The sequence below is a fragment of the Eulemur rufifrons genome, chromosome 24, assembly GCF_041146395.1.
Source record: "Eulemur rufifrons isolate Redbay chromosome 24, OSU_ERuf_1, whole genome shotgun sequence".
Lineage (NCBI taxonomy): Eukaryota > Metazoa > Chordata > Mammalia > Primates > Lemuridae > Eulemur > Eulemur rufifrons.
Window position 1 is genome coordinate 1,592,428 of NC_091006.1, and position 10,935 is coordinate 1,603,362.

Below are 10,935 nucleotides of genomic sequence, written 5' to 3' on the forward strand. Positions count from 1 at the left end.
CATACCATGCCACAGCCCATCACCCTCTTTCTATCTCTTTTTGTGACATTAGTCACTCTCTGGAAATACCTGTTTTATCCCTTTATTTAGATGCTTATGGTCTACCTTCCTTATGGGAAGGCAAATTCCACGAGAGAACCCTGGTACAAACAGTGCCTGGTACAGCGTGGGACCTTGAATGAATGCTTATTGAATAAAGAAAGACTCCAACTATCTTTGATAATAATCACTAGAGTATTGTGGAATTTTGTTATCTTTTAAGAAAGAAATTCCTTCAACAGAGGCCCCGAAACAAAGGGAGGGATGTTGACTAAACTCCACTGCAGACCAGCAGTGTCCCGGAGAACCTGGGTGTGGCCCTTCTTGCCTGGATGGCGGGCGTGTGTCTGCATGTGGTGGCCAGGGCCGGAGCAAGCTGGTCCCGTGGCCCTGCGTGCTGGGATCCTCCAAGACCAGCTCCCTGCGGGGGGACTCTCGGCAGCCACATGGGCCACCGCGAGCAGGAACTCTGGGTCCAGTCCCAACTGGCTACACTGGGCTCCTCCCTCGTCTCTCTGAGCTTTGGTTTCCTCATCTGTGGAAGAAGCTGTTCGCATCTGCCGCCCGGCTTTACTGCAAGCAACAGGTGCGATCCTGGAGTCGGGCTTGGAAACTAAACAGCTCCACACACGAGTTAGGACCGTTCATGTCAAAACACCTGTGTGCCCTGCCTGTGCCCAGGTGCGGGCAGGCAGGACGGAGCCCAGGAGCCTGGTCAGCATGTGTGCCGGCCAGCCCTGCTCCCTCGCCCACCCCGCTGCTGACCCTGGCCGCGCTTGTGCCTGCGACCCTGGGGTCAACGCCTCCTCTTAATGCCTTTCCATTTCTCAGTTTGCTGACTGGGGTGATTTTCGGTGAGGTTCACATAAATACTTCAAAAATAATTCACGATGAAGAGAAACGCTTCTGGAATGGATGATGGCACGACGAATTAAACGCTTTATAGGGCCAAGCGTAAATTATTTTAATGCATGTAATAGATCCGCCCAGGGAGACTCGAGCCCCTCTTGGTCATGCCTCTGTGCCCCCGGGGCCCGGAGGGTGGTGGGAGCAGGTGGCTGGGAGGCTGCTCTGCCGGGGCGTGAGCCATTCCCTCTCCGAAGACCTACGGCCCCGGCACTCAGGGCCTCCTGACCTGAGGAGAGGATGGGAGCGTGTGGACGTCTGGCCAGGCGGAGCCGGGAGCCAGATGCGGCGGTGTGAGAGCATTTGTTAGCCATGACGACGGCCTGACCCACACCCCACCTTGCATTCATTGTCTGCGCCTCTCTGGGGGTGGGGAGTGAGGAATGCTGCCGCGTGGCACCAGGCATTTGAAATATTTTGTTTCTCTTGCAAATGTTGGGCAGCAAGACTCATGTTCCAGTTCGCACCACCAGCGGCCACATTTTACATCCAGACTCACTGCATCTTCACGCAGGAAGAAACCTTAGAGATGGGTGTGTCCAACAAACCCACTCAGCAGGAGAGAAAGCTGAGGGCTCAGAACCACTCAGGATTTTGAGCTCCCAGACGTGGAAAATAAATGCATGTGTTACATCTAAGGGCTATCTCTGTCATAGTTTTGGAGAGCTATCTAAAGGTTGTTGTCGTGGTTTGAGTAATTACTACAGTGGGCTTGTAATCCCAGAGGAAAGAATTCATTGATTCCAGAATGTGCAATTGTGAGCCCTCACAGTCCGGCCAAGTACGGTCCTGGTGTTTAATGTTGACCAGTTGTCCCATGCCTGCAGAGAAGCGTTTATTCACTCGGCAGCAAGTGACCATGCACTGGTTTTGGACTACGAGTTGGGCATTGGCCGCAGAACCATGAGCAGCACATGGGCCCTGCTCTCAGCAAACTCACAACTGCTTCCCGACCTTAGGAAGGACCCAGATCAGAAAATCTACAATAACACCTGCAATGTGCTCTGCAGAATTCCGGGACAAATCTCCTTCCACCCCCTGATGGGCTGTCCATCTGCGTCCGAAATTCCGCCCTCCGTGATTCCGTCAGGCACATCAAGGTAGACGTGATTGAACACAAGAGCAGTGGGGACAGAAAATTAAAGACAGCAGCCACTTCCGAAGGAAAACACTGTGAGCCTTGAATGAAGAGTAGGATTTGGATGAGAGGGGATGGGAGAGAGTATGTGAGAAGGTTCCAGAAGGAAGGGTCAACATGGGTTCCTGGGAGGTTCTGCAACTGCCAAGTGGTCCGGGCAGACTGGAGCCCAAAGCCCAGGATGCAGGGCCGTTGCGGACTGAATGTTTGCGGACCCCCACCTCAAATGCATATGCTGAAATCCATACCTCCAGAGTGATGGTATTGAGAGATGGGGCCTTTGGAGGGAGATCAGGTCATGAGGGTGGAGCCCCATGAATGCAATTAGTGCCTTTATAAAACAAATGTCTGCTGTCTATAAGCCACCCGGTCCGTGGTGCCCTGTTAGAACAGCCCAAACTGACGGGGCCGGGGGTCGAGGGAGGAACCTGCGGCAGGTGTGTAGGGTGGCCCCACTGTGTGCTCTGAATACTTTTCACTGACGTGTGGATCAGGGCGGGCCTGACAGGAGCTGTGTCTGAAGGAAGGTGGGCTGACTCATAATGAGATAAATCATGCTACATCCCCAAAGGACATTCAAATGAAAGTTGAAACTGGAACCCACAGAAGGGATCCCCCAAGACAGGTGATTCCGTCTTCTAATGGTATAAAATTGCATACTGTGTCGTCACTAAGCCCCGCTCCCCAGCTCTGGGTCAATACGTTATTTCCTCTTGGTGCACCCAAAGCGCATGTCTCTGGCCAGAGTGTGGAACTCACTGCAGCGCGCCGTGGCGGGTGGCTTTGCCTGTGCAGTGGGTCATTTGAGGGCAGTGGCCTTGGGTGGTTCGTTCCTGGATTCGTGGTGACCCGTATCGGGAGCTTCATGAAAGCTTCATGTTCCACGTTTACAAATAAATCAGTGCAAAGGTGGAGTGGTGTCCACAGAACCAGGTTCCAAATCCAACTTCCTGAATCTCAGCTCGATAGGACTCCCACAAAGTTCCTGGGAAGAAACCGCTCAAAGCATCAAAAACACAGTCGGCTCTCAGAGGTGAGCCTGTTAGAGCCAGAACAGTGTCCCCACGACCTTAACGCAGTGTCTGCAAAATGAACGCCGTAGTGGGGCCATAGTGGACGCTGTCACCGCCCTGCCCCACGTGCCTCGGCTCACTTCTGAGTCTATCTGCAGCCGCAGGGGACAGTCCCCAGCCATGGACAGCTTGTCCTGCACGGAGAACCTTGGGAACTTGCTCAGTTCCATGCAAGGAAGCCCGAGAATGCTGGGATTTAATGTCCCTAGGACATCTCTCCGCCGGGAGTCCGTGAATAAATGCCACCTGAGACCGGCATCCTCCCGGGTTCCCCAGGAGCTTCACAGGCTGCAGCCCTTGTTGCCCAGCGGTCGTGACTCAGGAGCGCGCCCAGGACCGACTCTCCTCCCGCCCCTGCCTCCCGCCCCCACCCCTTCACTGGCCTTCCCTGGGGTCATCTCCTCAAGGAGATATCCATGCCCACGTCCTTGCCTCACCGAGTGCCTGCTTCTGGGGGACCCAAACCAAGACAGGAGCAAATAAATATGTGAGTAAATGATAAATGAGTGAGTGAGTGAAATTATGGAGTGGTGAGGGGCATCTGAAAACAAACTGCACCTTCCACCGTCTTCCTGGGGCTGAGGCTGACACCAAAGACGGACGGGGGCGGGGGGCGGGGTGTGGCGTGTGGCTCCTTCCCGGAGCACAGGTGCAGGCAGCGGCCCTGTCTCAGTACCTGGCTCTTGGCGGGGCCACGGGGCCAGGGGGCGGCTGATGAGGGCTCTCGGTGCAACGGGCAGGCGGCCTCACGACCTGCTCCCGGAGCAGCCCCTGCAGGCGGGCGCCCGGCGCGACCTGGAGTCCGGGGGACTTCCGCGCTCGGTGACGGAGGTGGTCACCCCAGAAAGCAAAAGCCTCCTCTGTGCTATAGTAAGACAATGGTGATCCGCGTTTTGAGCCAAGTCCTGTAAAAATAACACGAAGGCCCAGATAACCGAGGTGGGAGTGGGGAAGAGGGAGGAGCCCGAGCGGAGTGAGGAAGGGCTGCGGCGCCTCTTCCAGATGGTTCCTTCCCACCCCCACCCATCTCGATACGGGGACAGGAGCGAATCGTGCACCTGAAGGCGGAAACAGAAGGCTGCACCGCAGATTGGACGGAGAGAGCCAGGCGCTGCTGAGCACTCAGCGACAACCAGCCTCTCCCCGTGCCGGCTGCGAGCGAGCGCGGCTAAGAATAGCGCGGGCCCTCTCTCTGCAGGAGTGCTCCGGAACATTCTGAGCGCCGCAGCAGAGCCCCCCGCGCTGCCTGGCCCGGCCGTGAGGGGGGCTGAGCGCGTCTTGGTCAGCTCAGGCTGCTGTAACAAAGCACCACGCACTGGGTGGTGTCTACACCGCAGGGCCGCGTTCCTCGCAGTCCTGGAGGCCGGAAAATCCACGGTCAAGGTGCCGGCAGACTGGTGACCGGTGAGGGCCACTTTGTGATCCACAGAGGGCGTCTTTTTGTTGTGTCTTCACCGGGCAGAGGTGGGGAGGGTTCTCTGGGGTCCCTTGTGTAAGGGCACTAATCCTGCAGTCCCCGACCCCCCGGCAGAGGCCTGTTAGGGCCGCACAGCAGGAGGTGAGCGGCGGGTGAGCAAAGGAAGCTTCACCTGTGTTTACAGCCGCTCCCATCGCTCCATCGCCGCCTGAGCTCCGTGCCCTGCACCCTGTCCATGGAAAATTGTCTTCCATGGGACCCGTCCCTGGTGCCAAAAAGGCTGGGGACTGCTGCTAATCCCATTTATGAGGGCTCCGTTCTCGTGACCTAACCACCTCCCCAAAAGCTGCACCTCCGAATACCGTCACATTAGAGATTAGGTTTCAGCTTATAAATCGGGGGCGGGGACACAGGCACAAACATTCAGTCCATAGCAGAGTCCACAGCCTCTGCCTCCTCAGCTGTGCACAAAGAAATCACTTTGGGAAGCAAATGGTCAACACTTGTGGCAGGAAAATGTTCTTCCTTCTCGCGGGGGGCTCCGTCATCTTGCATCCCCTGAATGACTGAAATCACCGTGTGAGCTCCCGTGTGTGTTGTGTGCGTGGCTCATGCTGGGCACTGAGGGACACACAGGGGAGAAGGTGTCCCTGCCTTGGAGACCTTGGGTCCTACGTGGAGAGACAAGATGGGTAGATTCGGCAGTGAAGAGGCCAAGGAGAGACCAGGAGGGAGCTCGCGTCTTGGCAGGCGGGGAGGGAAGCTGAGCTACTCCGCCATGCGTGGGCTAGGTGCAGAAGTAGGGGAGCCCCTGGGAGAAGCTGGAACTCAGAACTGGGCGAGGAGAGAGCTGGTGTCTGTAGGGCCGAGAGCAGCGGAGCATCGGTGAACCTTCCAGGGACAGGCCTGGTGGGCGGAAGAATGGTCCATGCAGCTGCGTGGGATGGTAGGGTGGGCTGGGTGGAAGCAGGAAGACATCGGCAGGCAGACTCGGCTGGGAAATCGGGCCACACAGGGAAGGCGAGGTCAGTTTTGGGGGACTTCGGAGATGGGGTCGGTTGGCAGGGTGCCATGCCACTGGTGGCTTGTGTTGGGTCCATCTGCCCTGCCAATGCCGTCAGCCGAGGAGCTCACACTGCCAATGCCAACCAGCAAGGCTTGGTAAGAGGAGCCCGGCTCCCACGTGCCAACGCTGAGCACGCACTGGCGGCCTGCGTCTCTTTCCTCTTGCGGGAAACCCGTGACGCACCCATAGCACGGAGACATCTAACTGTGGCTAAAGAGTTGCTCCTCTGATAAGATCTTGTGGTTTGAACAGGACAGAGCCTGAGGAGTTGACGTTTTAGAGGATGTAACCAGCGCCGGCGGGCGGGGCTCCCTGGTTCGCACAGGGGCACCTGGGGATGGGTCTGTGGACCTTCGGTGGGGGACCTGTTTGCTTACGAGACAGATGTCACTGGGCACCGCCTGTGTGTGAGCCCCGGCGCTGGGCTGCAGAGGCCCGAGCACGGCGGCCCTGACGCTCCCAGGGGAGAGAGAAATGGGGACCCTGCCCTCGCCCTTTCTTTCCTTAGTTCAATCTCCAAATGTATTTTAAAAGCCTCTCTGTGATGCACATTTAGCCAGTGCTCCTTCCTGTGTGGAAACTTGGTCTCTCGAGGAGGCAGAGAAACAAATCAGTGTTTTTGAGGAATCCCATCCCAGAGACGGCGGGCGGGGGGCGGAGCCTCGGCAATCCTGCCGCGATTTCCCGGCACGTGGCTCTGGGCTCTCCCCACCACCCAAGGGGCAAAGGGAGCAGGGACCCTCGTTTGTCTCTTGCCACTCGGCGCCTTCCACTTGGTGGGATGTAGGAGCTGTCACCCCAGGCAGGGAGAGCGTGGTAGTGTCAGCGTGACAGACACCCGTGGGTGTCCCCCGGGCCGAATCAGCTGCTCCTCCTCCTCCTTGGAGTCTCTGTTTTGCTGGCTCTGCCCAGCCTTGGTCTTCTTCCCCTCATCTGTTGGAATTCCCGTTGTACGAGCCTTTGGTCTTAAGTGTGGACGGTTGCATTTTATTAATCTGAAAGAATATTATTTCTAGTGACTCCTGCAGCCAGTTCTCCCCCCATCGAGGTCCCTTTGTTTGCAATCCTTCTGTTGTCACTACTGTGAGCAGCATGCCGCGGGCAGGACACAGCCCACGAGGACAGAAGTATTTGTGCCTTCGGGGAATAAATAACTGGGCAGTAGTTGGCACTTTGTAGTGACATTCAAACTGCTCCTGGTTTCCTGCACAGAGCTGGCCAACTCCTCTCACCCGTGCAATGAAAGTCCCATTGCTGAGGTGGAAACTCCCCTTTTATGTCTTTTCCTTCCTTTGCATAAACAAGACCTTGTCAGCAGTAGCTGGGGTGTGTGGTTGTGTCTCAGCCTGCTCTGGGGGTGGCTCCTCGCTGCCCAAGGCGTGACGGCCTAACTTCTTGGCAGCTGTCCTCGACTACCCAGCCCGCGTCACCTGCTTGCCCTGGCTGACCTGACTTACTTCAGTGCACGCTGTCTACTCTGTGTCCTTGAACCGCCTCCCCAAGAAGCCCCTCCTTGCCCATGCTGTTCCCTCCTGGTGTCCCTCCAAGACTCGGTTTAGGTCCCTCCCTTCCCCGGGAAGCCCCCTTGGCTCCTGCAACCTCCGTGATCTCTCCTCCTGCGAGCTCTCAGGTTACCGATGACCAAGCAGCCTGGCCTGCTCGGCACCCCCTGGGTTGGCCTCAGCTCTAACCTGGCCTCCGCACACGGAATGGGGATGGGGTTCTCGAATCGCTCTTCCTGTGCATCCTAGGGTGCCCGGTGGGGGAGGGGGTCAATAAGTGCTTGCTGTGGGGTTGACCGACTGATCGGGAGGTGGATGACGGGGCTCCGTGGTCTGTGTGGTTTGGTGAATTGGGAGCTCCTTTGGGGTTTTCAAGGTCAGAACGGGCAGGACAAGGAGGAAGTTACAAGCGACAGGGAGACAAATCTTCCCAGAGGTCTCCCGCCCCGTAGATGTGAGGTCCCACGTGGAAGACCCCAGAACTGCAGACCTGGAGACATTGGCCGCGACATCCAGCCCACTGGCCACCAACTGGCATGGCGTAGCAAATCCCCCGGTCCACTGATTGGCTCATCATTTAACTGATGGCTGCTGTCCCTGCCAGGGGCATCTCCAAGTGGCCCAGTGTGAGCCTAAAGGACAGCACATTGTGCTTATTTTTGCATATTGGCTGTCAAGGCTGACTGGCTCAGAACTGCATTGTAATTCCAACAGCCTCTTCTGAACACGCTGTCATTAAACAGATTATGTCATTTGAAACAGAAATAACAATGGAGCAATCTGTTAAATTGCTTATCCTTTTTAGACAATGGTCAGTGAGAGGAACGTGCGGGTGGCCACCTTCGCCTTCCTCTCCTGCCCGTCTCCCTTCCCTCCCACGCGGGAGTTGGCACTGAGTCCCCCTGTGTGCGTCTGCACGGAGCCGCGGAAACCCAGAATCTTCCGTCCGTCTGCCCCACATTCGAATCTCAAGCCTGCCCCTTCAAGGTGTGACGTTGGCCAGGTTGCGTAGTGGGCTCGGAGGCAGGGCGACTGGGGGTCTCCACAGGCCTGACGTGGGGACAGCATATGGACGGCCACACACAGCCACGGACGGGGCTGGCACCCAGCGCCCACGCACACGCACCGCCGCTCTGACGGCCAATGGCAGCGACACACGTGTGCTCCGCGGGCGGCGATAACGGATGTTCTCCGCCCTGGGCTCACCGCGGCGTTGCCCGGAAGTCGATCATTATTCTGTATGGAATAAATGGTGTTATCGGGCTGATATGCTTAAGGCTAATGAGCCCGTGTCTAGCATCTGAGAAGCCAGATAACAAGACATGTTTTTCTCCATTGGCTTCTATTGATGTATTAATTAATGAAATCCAAGATGCCCCTTTGAGCTGGAGCAGTGTTTAAATCACTGCTGGGCTGTGCGTGGCACCATCTCCCCTCCTGCTCCCAGACTCCGCAGAGGCGGGGTAGGGCAGCGGGCTCTCCCGCCACTGGCCCGGCCCAGGTGGGAGCAGCAGGAGGCACAGAAGAGGCACTAGATGCCCTGAGGCCATGGCGGTCCCAGCCCTGGGCCACACGTCACAATGGGCAGGGGCCACAGCAAGCCCCTTCGCCACCCTCAGCCACAGAGGACCCGCTCGGCCAGCCTGATGTGGCTCCGTGTGCTCACTCCACCGCCTGTGTGTCCAGGACACACCCAGTCCACTGGCTGCCGCTATGTCGACTGAAAACCTGCCCGCAAGGGCCGTCGTGCTAGTCCTGGGTGAGGCTTTAATCCCCTGTAGTTGGTTGATTCGTTCAGAGTGGCCGTCCCCTTCCGCAAGTGACAGCCTGGTCAAAGGCGCGGTGTTGACCTTGGACACACTTGGGTTCCAGGCCTGACTCCAGCACTCAGTAGCTGCACAGACTTAGTCAAGCCGTTGCAATTCTCTGAGCCTCAATTTCCGCATCTGTGAAATGGTGGCAATCCTAATGTATAACCCAAAGGGCTGTTCTGAGGATGCCATGAAACTAGCACGTGGGAAGGAGCTCCAGGGTCTGCAGAGACTAGGGGGACAGGGATAATTATTATTTGTAACAACAATACACCTCATTAAATACGGGATGGGGAAATAAGATTGTTGAAAAAATATTTCTCACAGAAATGAAATTGCATTATTTTTCATACCTTCTAGGAACTTTTGCTATTCTAACACTCTGGCAAGAAGACAGCCTTCAAGAATGTGCTTCTGGCTGGGTGTGGTGCTCACACCTGTAATCCCAGCACTCTGGGAGGCTGAGGCTGGAGGATGCCTTGAGGTCAGGAGTTCGAGACCAGCCTGAGCAAGAGTGAGACCCCATCTCTACTAAAAAAATAGAAAGGAATTATATGGACAACTGAAAATATATATATATATATATATATAAACTTAGCTGGGCATGGTGGCACATGCCTGTAGTCCCAGCTACTCGGGAGGCTGAGGCAGGAGGATTGCTGAGCCCAGGAGTTTGAGGTTGCTGTGAGCTAGGCTGATGCCACAGCACTCTACCCCGGGCGACAGAGCAAGACTCTGTCTCAAAACAAACAAAGAAACAAACAAAACCCTGCTCCAATATTTAAAATTGGTGTGTGATTAGCATTTTTGTCATACTGAAGGAGAAGGGCATTTGAAAGAAAGTTGTCCAAAGTGGCTTACAGCTCTCTCAGCAACCTTGCCGGAGCCATTATTTTGTACCTTGACACCTAAAAGTAACCATATACCTCCTGCATCCTGCAGGTCACCATGTACCCCTGCACCCCAAAGCTAACCATTTATTTCTGACTCCACAGGCACCCCCACATCCTGCAGGGAATCACGTGCCTGTGTACCCCACAAGTAACCAAGTACTCCTGCACCCCAGTCCGAACCTGCGGTTGAGTGAGGCTGTCTTTGCCGTCTGCACTGCCTCACGCATGAAAATCCCCAGGTGCTTCCGTCACCTGTCAGCCAGCAGGAGCAAGGCGGCCTCGGAGGTCCCTTATGCTGGCCCTGCCTTGCTGCTCCCGGAGCCCAGTGGAGCAGGTTTTCCCAGGAACATAGTCAGGTGTCATTTCGCTGGTCTGTAATCCTGCAGCCACGACCGGTAACACCCCACGGTGGGAAGTGTGGGTTGCAGGTCCTGGACCTTCCTCCTGACCTCCCTGTCTCTCACCCAGATTCCACCACGGTGGTGGACAGAGGTCACCTTGTCACCTTGGTCCACGTCCCCTGCTCACGCCGCCAGGACATCATGCTGATCAGCACCTGCCAGCATTCACCACCACCGCCCCCAAACCGCCTCTCCCTTCTGGGTTTCACATCGCTGTACCCAAGGTTTTGCAACTCAGACTCTATTTGGAATCAATAACGACTTAGAATTCAAATTTGAGCCCAACTATAAACCATAAAAGCCCCTGATTATTTCATTAGTAATTTGCTAATTGGCATTAGATATTTAATTACACATTCCAAATATTTGACGAAATATTTTAGCTCCCCATAGGAAGCCAGCCACGGGGACCACATTTTCCAGGAAGCAGAAGGCGCAGGGGGATGACCCGGAGGGAGGGCTGGCCTTTGTGCCTGTCGGACGCCGGGGCGACCGGCGGAAGGATTTGCTCTTCCCTTGCCCACCGGTGGTCAGTAGGTGCAGCCAGGCTCCCGGCGGCCCGAGCCGGCCCCTTTCCCAGCTCCGCTCACCAACAGCTCTTGCTGTTCTCCCTGCTTCTTTGGAGATGTTATCCTTTCTGCTTTGATCCACTTCCCACAACGTAAGGTGGCTCCCCCCACCCCCTTCTC